This window comes from Cupressus sempervirens, chromosome 1 (genome assembly GCF_028749045.1).
Source record: "Cupressus sempervirens isolate cs-2001-9-10 chromosome 1, ASM2874904v1, whole genome shotgun sequence".
Classification (NCBI taxonomy): domain Eukaryota; kingdom Viridiplantae; phylum Streptophyta; class Pinopsida; order Cupressales; family Cupressaceae; genus Cupressus; species Cupressus sempervirens.
In genome coordinates, this window is record NC_143118.1 from 440605368 (window position 1) to 440615963 (window position 10596).

General features: G+C 35.9%; 1 pseudogene; it reads right to left on the bottom strand.

Moving 5' to 3' along the window:
* Nucleotides 1-1412: 1412 nt before the first annotated feature.
* On the bottom strand, nt 1413-7916 carry LOC149578176 (putative disease resistance protein RGA3; annotated as a pseudogene).
* Nucleotides 7917-10596: the final 2680 nt, after the last annotated feature.

A 10596-nucleotide genomic window follows, 5' to 3' on the forward strand; every position in this document is an offset into this window, starting at 1 on the left:
TAAAGTGTCTCATCTACTGACAACTTGAACAAAGACACTCCATTTTTTAGTAAACCCATTTAGGGCTATTCTCACTAGCTCGTCATCACTAGGGCTATCTCCAACAATGGCTAACTCATCCTTGACAAGTTTGAGCCTAGTGAGGTAACTTGTGATGTCTTCTCCCTGATTCATTCGAGTATTCTTTAGCTTCTCTCTAAGAATCAACTTCCTGTTGGTGGTAGCATTCTGGTATAGATTTTGAATGGTGTCTCACATCTTCTTCGCCGTATCTAGCTTTGCAATATGTGGAACAATATGATCCTTGACACCATCAAGGATAATCCTCCTTGCTTTGGCATCATCCTTTCTATATGCTGCAAGCTGGGTTGCATCCATTGGTACAGGTACAACACTAGTAGCATAATTCTTGATACCATTCTCTTCCAACAATAAATAAATTATGGCCTTCCAAACACCAAAATTTGAGGCACCATCCAATCTATCCTGATCTCTCAAACTAGTTGAAGCCATCTCAAGGGATTAAAAGCAATAATAAATCTAAAGAGATCAAAATTTCTTTCCTGGGGAAAAACTCTTCTACCCTTAACAACGCTCTGATACCATGTAAAAAATCAACTATTGCAATCACTGATTATCAATCTCCTATCTTAAATGATTATTAAACTTATGAAAACAAATTCTCAACCAATATTGAAAAATAACACAACTGCAACTTCACTTATATAATATGGAAAGAAATGAAAAACACAATGAACACAATATTTTCGAACAAATTGTCCTTGGATAAATCGCTAAGGGAAAATTAGTTCTACAAATGAGGAATTATATTGAACTTCAACAAATCAAGAGATACAAAATTCCTTGCCTCTCACTGGCAGAACTCCGACAACCTCCTAATTTCTCCCGCTGATATTCCCCACTGCTATCCCCACACTAACACTGCACCCTTGCTAACACTGCAAGGTAATTTGCTATCACTACAAAATGCTTCTCCAAAACTCGTATTTCCAAATGACCCAATGACCCCTTTTTATACTATGCTATTGGAAAAACCAACAACCAAGATTAAATCAAACCAAAGGCTAAGATCAAGACAACTCGACAGCCAATAATAGAATTGGTTGCAAAGCATCCAAAAGGGAATCACTAAAATTAGTAAATAATTATCCTTGAAACAACTATTTACTAATTCTTGGCAAGTGGACAAACAACTGTACAAACTACCCATAACTAATGCTGCTATACATAGATAAGGATGAATAGCTGTCCAAGCTACCCATAAATACTACTGCTATTTCTGAGTCAAAAATAACAGCTGTCCAACTAACAATAATTAACACTACTTGTAGTGTCTCTATTTCTGATAACTCATCTAAGTTGTAAAAGTCTAAAATTCAAAAAGAGCATAGCTACGAGAATCCCCTTGGTTTCCAAAACCCTTTTGGCAATACCTTACAATTTGCATTGCGCACTAAACTCAAACTTAATAAGTTTGGCAATATTTCTAGTGGTGGATATTTAGCACAATGGTTTCCTTCTAAATACAATTTCATCATATTTGAGAAGGAACATATCCAATCTAGCAATGCAAAGTTGGCTAAGGAAAGGACTTCAAAATCTTTCATAGCTATCATCTTCTCTTATAGAGGTGGAAAACTATTGTCATAGCTAACACTTTGGCCTAGTGTTAGAATATGCATCTTCACCAAGCTGGCGAGGTTCCCATCTTCTATACTTTTCAATTCAGCATTGTGATCAATATCTATGTGCATTTCATAGAGGTTGACCAAATTTACCAAATGTTCCAGCTTTAAGAATCCATCATCTTTAGTTGATAGTTTGTAGCCATCTAATCTCGGTCGAAATGATCTAGGTACAAATGATCTAAGTACCCTTAAAGAGACAACTCTCAATATTCCAGATGTTGTAGACAATCTAGTTTGGTAATTCTTTTAGATGAGAGCACCCAGAAATATCCAGAAAATGAAGACTCTTGTTACTTCTTACACATGCTAGAACTTCAGTAATTTTTATCCTACTCAAATTCAAAAATCTAAGGAGCTTCAAATTTTCAACACAAGTAGTCAGTGACGAGATTTTTATATTACTCAGGTCAAGAATGTGCACTACTCTAGCACTGCTAAGCAAGGTTTTTTGGTATATTATGAATGTCCCTATTTTGAGAGAGAGATAAAGTGTGAAGACGTGATGTAGAGTAGGCCTTGTTTCTTGCCATTACATCTACATCATCATTGCCTATGCTTTTTTTGACCACTAAAACCCTGGTTGGACCTCTTGTCAAGGCTTCAATTGCACTAAACACACATATACTCTCTCTTGATATACTGATGGCCCAATCAAGCACTAGATCACGTAATTTGTACCTTTTTTCTACCTTACTATGATAAAGAAAAAAATTAGGAAAATGGATAGATTGTCTCTAGAGAAAATAGAGACTATGGAGATGACATATATAATCCCATCCAATATCTAGCATGTCATCTCTTTGAGGAATATGTCCTTCTGATGCCCACAAATTTATGAGATTGAATGTATTGCCTCATCCAAAGCAAAGAAAGAAAGAAATGCAAAACAGGGCTTAAGATAAGGAGGAAGAGAAACGTAATTCAACTTGAGAATCTGCATGACTGGATCCTTAACATGAGATAATGCTATGAGTTGCCTCATTTTGGTTTGCCAATTTCCTGACAATGATCTCTTTCCCTTGAGAGATGCTCCCACTATTTTAATGGCCAAGGGAAATCTCCTACATTCCCTTTCAATTTTGCAATCAATTGACTCAAATGGCTTTGGTGGCTGATTTTGAGGGCAGTCAATGAATGTATGAGCACAAAAGAGCTCACAACTCTCTTCTTCTGACAAAATCTACATCTCATAAACACAGGTGATTTTTATTATTCCCCATTGGAATGCCAAGTGCATAGATCAGGTCATCCTACCTAGTTGCCCTCCACACATCATCTAGCACCACAAGACAACTTTTGCTTGCTAAAAGTTTGTCATGAATCAATTTGGCTACTTGCACCTCACTCACTTTCCCATCAACAACCTTATTCAAATCTTTTATTTTAGAGGCCAAGTCAGCTTGCAACCTTCTAGGGGAATAAGTCTAAGAAGTAGTTAGGCATGCAAACTTCTCAAACTTATCCTTCACTCTACTGAAAACATTTTGCATCAGAAATGTCTTCTCAACCCTACCCATACCGACAACCACAATGACAGGAGAGGAAACTATGTCATCCAAAAGATGGAGGACCTCATCAACTTTGGAGTTAATGGCCACTAGTCTTGCCCCACTTTCAATAAGGCTTGCTCCCCTCCACTTTATATTCCCACCAGATGTACTTGTTGAGGGTAATTAGTCTTGATGAATGAGATCCCCAAAAAGTTTCAACTCTGTCGCATCTACCATGATGGACCTCATCCTTTCTTTCATGTCTCTCAACCAACGTGCCATTTTATAGCAAAATTTTATTTGAGAATAATTGAAATTAACACAAGCTACACAAGATGATTGGGGCATTTTAGCATTTGTACCTTTGATTTGAAGAGCACATTCATCCACTAAGTCCTCTGTGTCCCATGCTAGCTCTACAACATCCAGTAGCCAGCTTCTCACAGGCTCATTGTGTGCACTTGGTGCATCTACATCTCTAAGGTAGCCTCTTATGCTTGTCAGCTTCTTCTTCAACCATTGAAAATCATTTCTAAAGTTGTAGAATAGTGAAATCTCCTTGTTTATCTCTTCTATCAACATTTCACCAAGCTTTTCAACAACAACATCAACTAGATATTAAAAATAAATCAAATAAAAAACCTAAAAAAAATATCGACATGTGAAGGTGTTGAGTGGTAGTTTTGCTTGGTACGAATGGATGCTAAGTGATAGGCAGTAGGTGCTAAGTTAGCTCAGCATAAGAGTAAGCCAAGTGAACTCGGCACTAGGGCAACTCAGCACAAGCAATACTGAGTGAGCTCGCCAACCACTTCAAAGTGGTGCTCAATAGAAGAGAATTTCAAGTGAGCTCAGCAATAACTATAGAGATGGAACTTAGTCTAAGACTAGACAAAGTGAGCAGAGTGACAAACTACCATTAAAATGCAGAGAGCCAAAGGATGAAGACTTCAACAATGAACTTATCAAATGCAATATATTATGCAATGAAGAATAGAAGAGGAATAATAGATTTAGTATGCTTTCTTGCTTGCTTTTATTCAAATATTATAAAACTATTACAAAATCTAGGAGCATTTGACTTCAACCAAAAAAAACCCTAAAATCTTCAAACTGATAAAACCTAAAACTTTAAACTTTTAAACATATAGCTCTAATGGCTGCATACAACAATGTTTGGAGCAATCACTACTTCATAGGTTGAATCCAATAAACAAAAATATTATAGAATGAACAGAGGAAACACGTGCAATTGCAAACATGAGAACAAACTTCCTTCTATCTTCTAAACTCTGACAACTAGATCTGTTGACCAACTTCTTTTTCTTCCTTCTCTGCTCTACTCTACAACTCTTTTCAACTCTAATTTGCTAAAATAAATGAATGAACCAGATTCATTCCTTTTGTCTTTCTTCCAAAATGTTTTCCCCCTCTTTTCAAAATTTGAAAAACTCACCTACCTGCATTCATTGTTTCTAATTGTTCTACAAGTCATCAAGCAGTAGGTGGGCATTTGGCTCTAGGGGCAATCAACTACAGTATTTAATATTTCAACACTCTCGCTTTGTCCTAAGCCAAACAAACAAGGATCACTTCTGATCCAAATCAACTACACCGAGACACTCTCTTAGGTGTACAAAAGTTCCAATGCCTAAAGGCTTAGTGAAAATGTCTGCTAGCTACTGCTTAGACTTACAAAATTCCATTTTGATATCCTCGTTCTCCACCAACTTTCTGATGAAGTGATATTTTATCTCTAAATGCTTTCTTCTCCCATGGAAGATTGGATTCTTGGACAATACAATTGAGAAGATGTTGTCACAATAGATTGTGGATTCATCCTCTTGTCTTTCATTCAAATTTGTCAAGATTCTTCTTAACCAAATAGCTTGGTCTGCTACTGCATTTGCTGCTATGTATTCAGCCTCTGTTGTAGACTAAGCAACAATAGGTTGCTTCTTAGATGACTATGAAATTGCACCCAATCCCATATGGAACATGTATTCAAAAATGCTCTTCCTATCATCTAAACTTTTAGCCCAATCACTATCTATGTAACCAACTGACTTGAAATCATTTACTGCAATATACAAAATCCCAAATCCCTTAGTACCATTCACATACCTTAGGACCCTCTTTTCCACTTGCCAATGGGAATCCTTTGGTATTTCCATAAATCTAGAAATCAAACTTACTACATGCATTATGTCTGGCCTAGTTGCAGTTAAATATATCAAGCTTCCAACCATACTCTTGTATAGTGTTGGATTCACACTTTTGCTACAATCTTTCTTACTCAATTTTAGACCTACTATTGTTGTTGTTGGGGCTACACTACTATTTTTCATTTTGAATCTCTCCAAGATCTGCCTTGCATATTTTTCTTGAGAGATGAAGATGTCGTCATTCATTTTTTTTACTTCTATGCCTAGAACATACTTCAAGAGACTTAGGTTGTCATTTCAAATTCATTTTTCATGGCCTCTTTAAACTCACCAATTGGGAAATTATCATTTACAGTGAAAATTAAATCATCTACATACAAGACAACAATCAACACATTACCATTTGTTTCCTTGATATAGAGAGTGAGCTCACCATCACTTTTGCTAAATCCATTTCTCATCAAATATGAGTCAATCATGTTGTACCATACCCTTGGAGCTTGCTTGAGCTCATAAAGAGTTGTCTTCAATCTATACACTTTTTGTTCTTCACCTGCAACTTCATAACCAGGTGGCTACTCCACATATATTTCTTCCTTCAATACACCATTCAAGAAGGTGGACTTCACATCCATTTGACATACCTTCCATTTGTGCTGGGCTATAATTGCTATGATAACATGCATAGTTTTCATTCTTGCAACTCGGGCATATGTCTCATCATAATCTTTGTCATATTGCTGCTTGTACCCCTTAACCACTAAACATGCCTTATGCCTATCTATTTTTCCTTCAGCTTTGCACTTAGTCTTGTAGACCCATTTTACTCTGATAACTTGTTTCTTGGGAGGAAAAGTAGTTAACTCCAATGTCTCATTCTTTTCAATAGCATCTATTTCCTCATTTGTGGCATTACACCATTTCTCTCCATTCACAACTTCCTCAAAATAAATTTGATTACTATGAGAAAATAATGCAAAATTTACACTCTCATCATAATCTTCCTCATACCTTTCATCTTGGTATATCTCCCTTAAACTCTTGGTCAATCTTGGCAATAGGGAGGCAAGAGTGGGATCTAAATTTTTAGTGTTACTACTACTGCTATTTTGCATACTAGCTTGGGGTTGTCTTGAAGTGCTTGGATCTGTTGCTCAGCATGTTAAGGGTTGTTTGCCTTTTTTTCTTTGTCTATAATCTATGTTTGCTACTCCATCTTATTGCTGATCACTAATGTCATCTTCTTCCTGTTCAATAGTAGGTACTTTACTTGAAGTGTTTGAGGATTCATCTAACAAGCCATCCCATGATTGACTTTCAAGAAACTCCACATCTCTTGAAATGATGATCTTCTTGTTAATTGGATCATACAATCTATAAGCTTTTGATTCTAAGATATACCTTGTGAAGATGCACTTCACACCTTTGTCATCCAACTTTTTCCTTTGTTCCTTAGGCACATGCACATATGCTACACATATGAACACTCTCAAGTGCTCAACTATCCATTTGTTTCTTGACCAAGCCTCAAGAGGTATCTTGTCATGAATTGATTTTGTAGGACACCTGTTGATCAAATATATTATTTTTGCTACAACCTCTCCCCAATATTCGGTTGGAAGTCTTTTTGCTTTCATCATGATTCTTGCCATTTCTACACATTTCATTAGTTTACTTCATTTCCAAATTCAAAATAATAATACCAATTTTATGTCATTGAAGGTGAACAATTATTCTTTTGTTGGCCTTTTTCCTTTAAAAAAGGATGACACAGGTTTGTGCTTTTACCCACATACATAAGCCCCCCCTACATATACATATACATCTATAATTTTCCTTCTATACATAATACCCCCCCTTTGACATCAATGGCAAAGATGTCAAAAATTGTATCCACAAAACTTTAGGTCTTCTGTTGCTAGTCAACCTGTTAATCTAAAAAAATAGCCTACATAAACAACCTTTATTCTTTTTATCTCTATCTTATATTTCTCCTTTACTATCTCTGAGATAATGATTAGTGCGCAAAGTGCATAGGATGCCACTTCAACTACACTCAAGTCAATATAAGAAAACTTGTTATAGGAAGCCTTATTTATAAGACATTCCTCAAGTTGCCTCTACAAAATGCTAACTTTTGATGAGGAAATTTCTCTAAGACTAGAGAATCTCCTTGCTACTTTCTCTTTATCAGATTCCAAGTCTCTAATCATACCATGTATCTTCTCCACTTTTGCTCCATAGTCTTCAATACTAGATTCTAGGAGTTGTAACTTGACAATGAGTGATTCAAGTTCACTTAATTTACCTTTTATATGTCTCTCAAAGTCTACAAGGTACTTGTATGACTATGCACATTGTCCATACAATATTTTCCATTCATCAATATGCTTTCTCAATCCCTTGATGTTTCCATCAAGTGCCTTCAGATCATTAGGCACATTGGTGCACACTATGTTGAATAGTGTTGCATCATGTCTTACCTCAGCTTGTATTGAAGCTACATCTACTAAAGTTGTGAGTTTCTTATCAAAGGTTTTCACCAACTCCATGGCCTTCGACTGCAAATCTAGAATAGCTATAGTTGTAGTAACTATCTTCTGTATTCTTTCCAAGACTTCAATTAATGTCTTCTCCAAAGACTCTACTAATTTATTCTTCTCAAACAACTTAATTAATGTGCTCATCAAGCCTTTCTGATCTTCATCATTTGATGTCACTACTGCTACTACTGATGGATTGGTTGTTGATTCTACAATTATACAATTGTTGGAGCTACATAAGGTATGTTTACCTCATGTTGGAACACTATTTTTCCTATCTTTGACTCCACATGTTTCAGATTGGACAAGAATGTTGATTCTTGCATCATAATCTTCCATTTCTGCTTGAGTTTAGTGTCTTCATTTGAATTCTTCCTGATCTTTAGCTCGGTCCTCTTTCTTTCATCTTCCTCTTTCCTTTTCTTTCCCTCCTCTAGTGTCTTCTTCTTTTTCTCTTCTTCTTCATTAGAGCTAGAGTAAGCACTAATATTGCCAACAATGGATTGACCAAATACTACAAAAGGATTCTCCTATGTATCTATTGGTTTTTTGAAATGTAACAGTTTCAAATTATCCTAATGAGAAAAAAACATATCTAGGGGCAGCTACTTCTCATATACAACATATCCTTTCAAACACTGGACCAGCTATAAAGCTAGACCCTTCTTCTACTTCAGACTCTAAAAAACCTAGGTGGGTGGACCTATAGATTCTTCATATGGTACCAATATTCAAAGCATAGACTAAATCTAAAACAAAGTAGATAAAAACTTTATCTTATGTACGTATGCAAAGATGGTAGACATGAAATAGCTAATAACATGACTAAGAAATTGATAAACTAAGTGAGAGCATTCTTTTAACTCTTAAATGAAAAGGGAAATGGATGATTATAGTTTTGATTTGAGAAAATCTCCAAATATGCAACAGTTAAAAAAAGTTGATCTTGTCACTAATCAGTGCCTTATCTATGGGTCAATTTCAAAAATTATACACATACATCTATGATACCAATGACATATTCCATATATCAAGATATCAAATCTATCCTATCACTTTGTGAATCAAATATCAATGTTCATAGAGACATCATTCTCTTGAAATATCCTTCTCAAACAACCAACAACCCTATCAAATACCCAATCGCTTCCTATCTAGAAAAAACCACAAATATGAAAAAAAATTCTCTCTCGTAGTTCTGATGATATATAATAGTCTATGTTGTCATAATGAAAATACCTAGGGGATCAAATTGAAAAATAGGCTCCTGGAATGGCCTTCTAGTTCACATTTTCATGCAAAAATTTAAATATTCTCTAAAGTTCACACTTTAGGTTATAATTGTAAAACATTTAAAATGCCTATATGTTGAAACTAGAAAGAAATAATAAAAATTATTATTTCCTAAACCCCATAAATTTTCCTCCGTTTATGCATTTTAGGTCAACTCAAGTTTGACCTAGTTGATAAATTTTGCCTTACCATTGGTTGGTCACCTACTACAGCATGCCATGTGGCACCCTCTAACTAGTCCACTAGTCTAGCACATGACAATATTTCATTACCTCTCCTTGCATGATCAGCTGTGCCATGTTATCACTTCTTGGCCCCTCGCCACATCATTGCCATGTGGTAATCTCTTATTGGTCAGAAGTCTTTCTTTCCATGTCACCATCGAGCTAAGCTTTCTTTCATGTGTCAACTAAGTGCTTCCCCAAATTGCCTAATGGTCAACCAGCTTCAAAATGCGAGAAAGCACCAACCATCAGATCTCACCATGTGGAAAAATCTAGAGCCTCGATCTCTACCTCTTCCATGTCATCTTAGACCTCAATTACTTCATGCCATGTGTTTGCTTGCAATTTTCTTGTCCAACAACATGTGTCCATTTTTGGTTTACTCCTCAGTTGCCACTTGGCATCATCTAGTTGGTCAAAATTCCACATCATCATGCCATGTCAAGTGTGTTGTTCAAAATTTCATCGTATTCACCATTAGCCCTGGGTTCCACATTTGAACCTCAGGGATTTCCAAAAGGCCCCTATCTTGTTAGACACTTAACATATTTAGCATTGGACTTATAAAGAGTTTGAAATGTCCAAACACAATGAATGTGGGAGAAAACTATTTCTCTATTTTTTCTTTTTGACATAATTGTAGGGCCTCGTGCGCACATTAAGCCACTCCATTCCTTAATCTGGATATGTGCATGTTGATGGGATGTTGTGAAACATAATAGTTTTCCTTCTACACTTAGTATTCTTCACATGTGAAGCTCCAAATTTCTCACATTGTGATAAGGAGGCTTTCATTATAGCTGGTATGGGGCTAGAGATGAGCGATTCTTCCCTAGACACACACATAGCATATACATTCAATGTGAAACTATAGAAACCCAATCAATCAATGATAATCTTCCCCTAAAATGTTTGTGCCACCTCCATCATGCTTCAACATGGTCTTGGATACATTTATTTGGCAATTTGTCCCTTCTATGTATGCAACCCAAGAGGAAAATCTACAATGGTGAACATACCCAATAGTCAAAAAAAGCATCTATAAGAATTTGCCTTAGGGAAAAAATAAAACCAATATCAAGAGGCTCAACCATTAGCACAAAAATGGACCAAAGTATGATCAGTATAACAAAAATGAGAATGCTCTGTATTGTACAATACACACTAGGAGT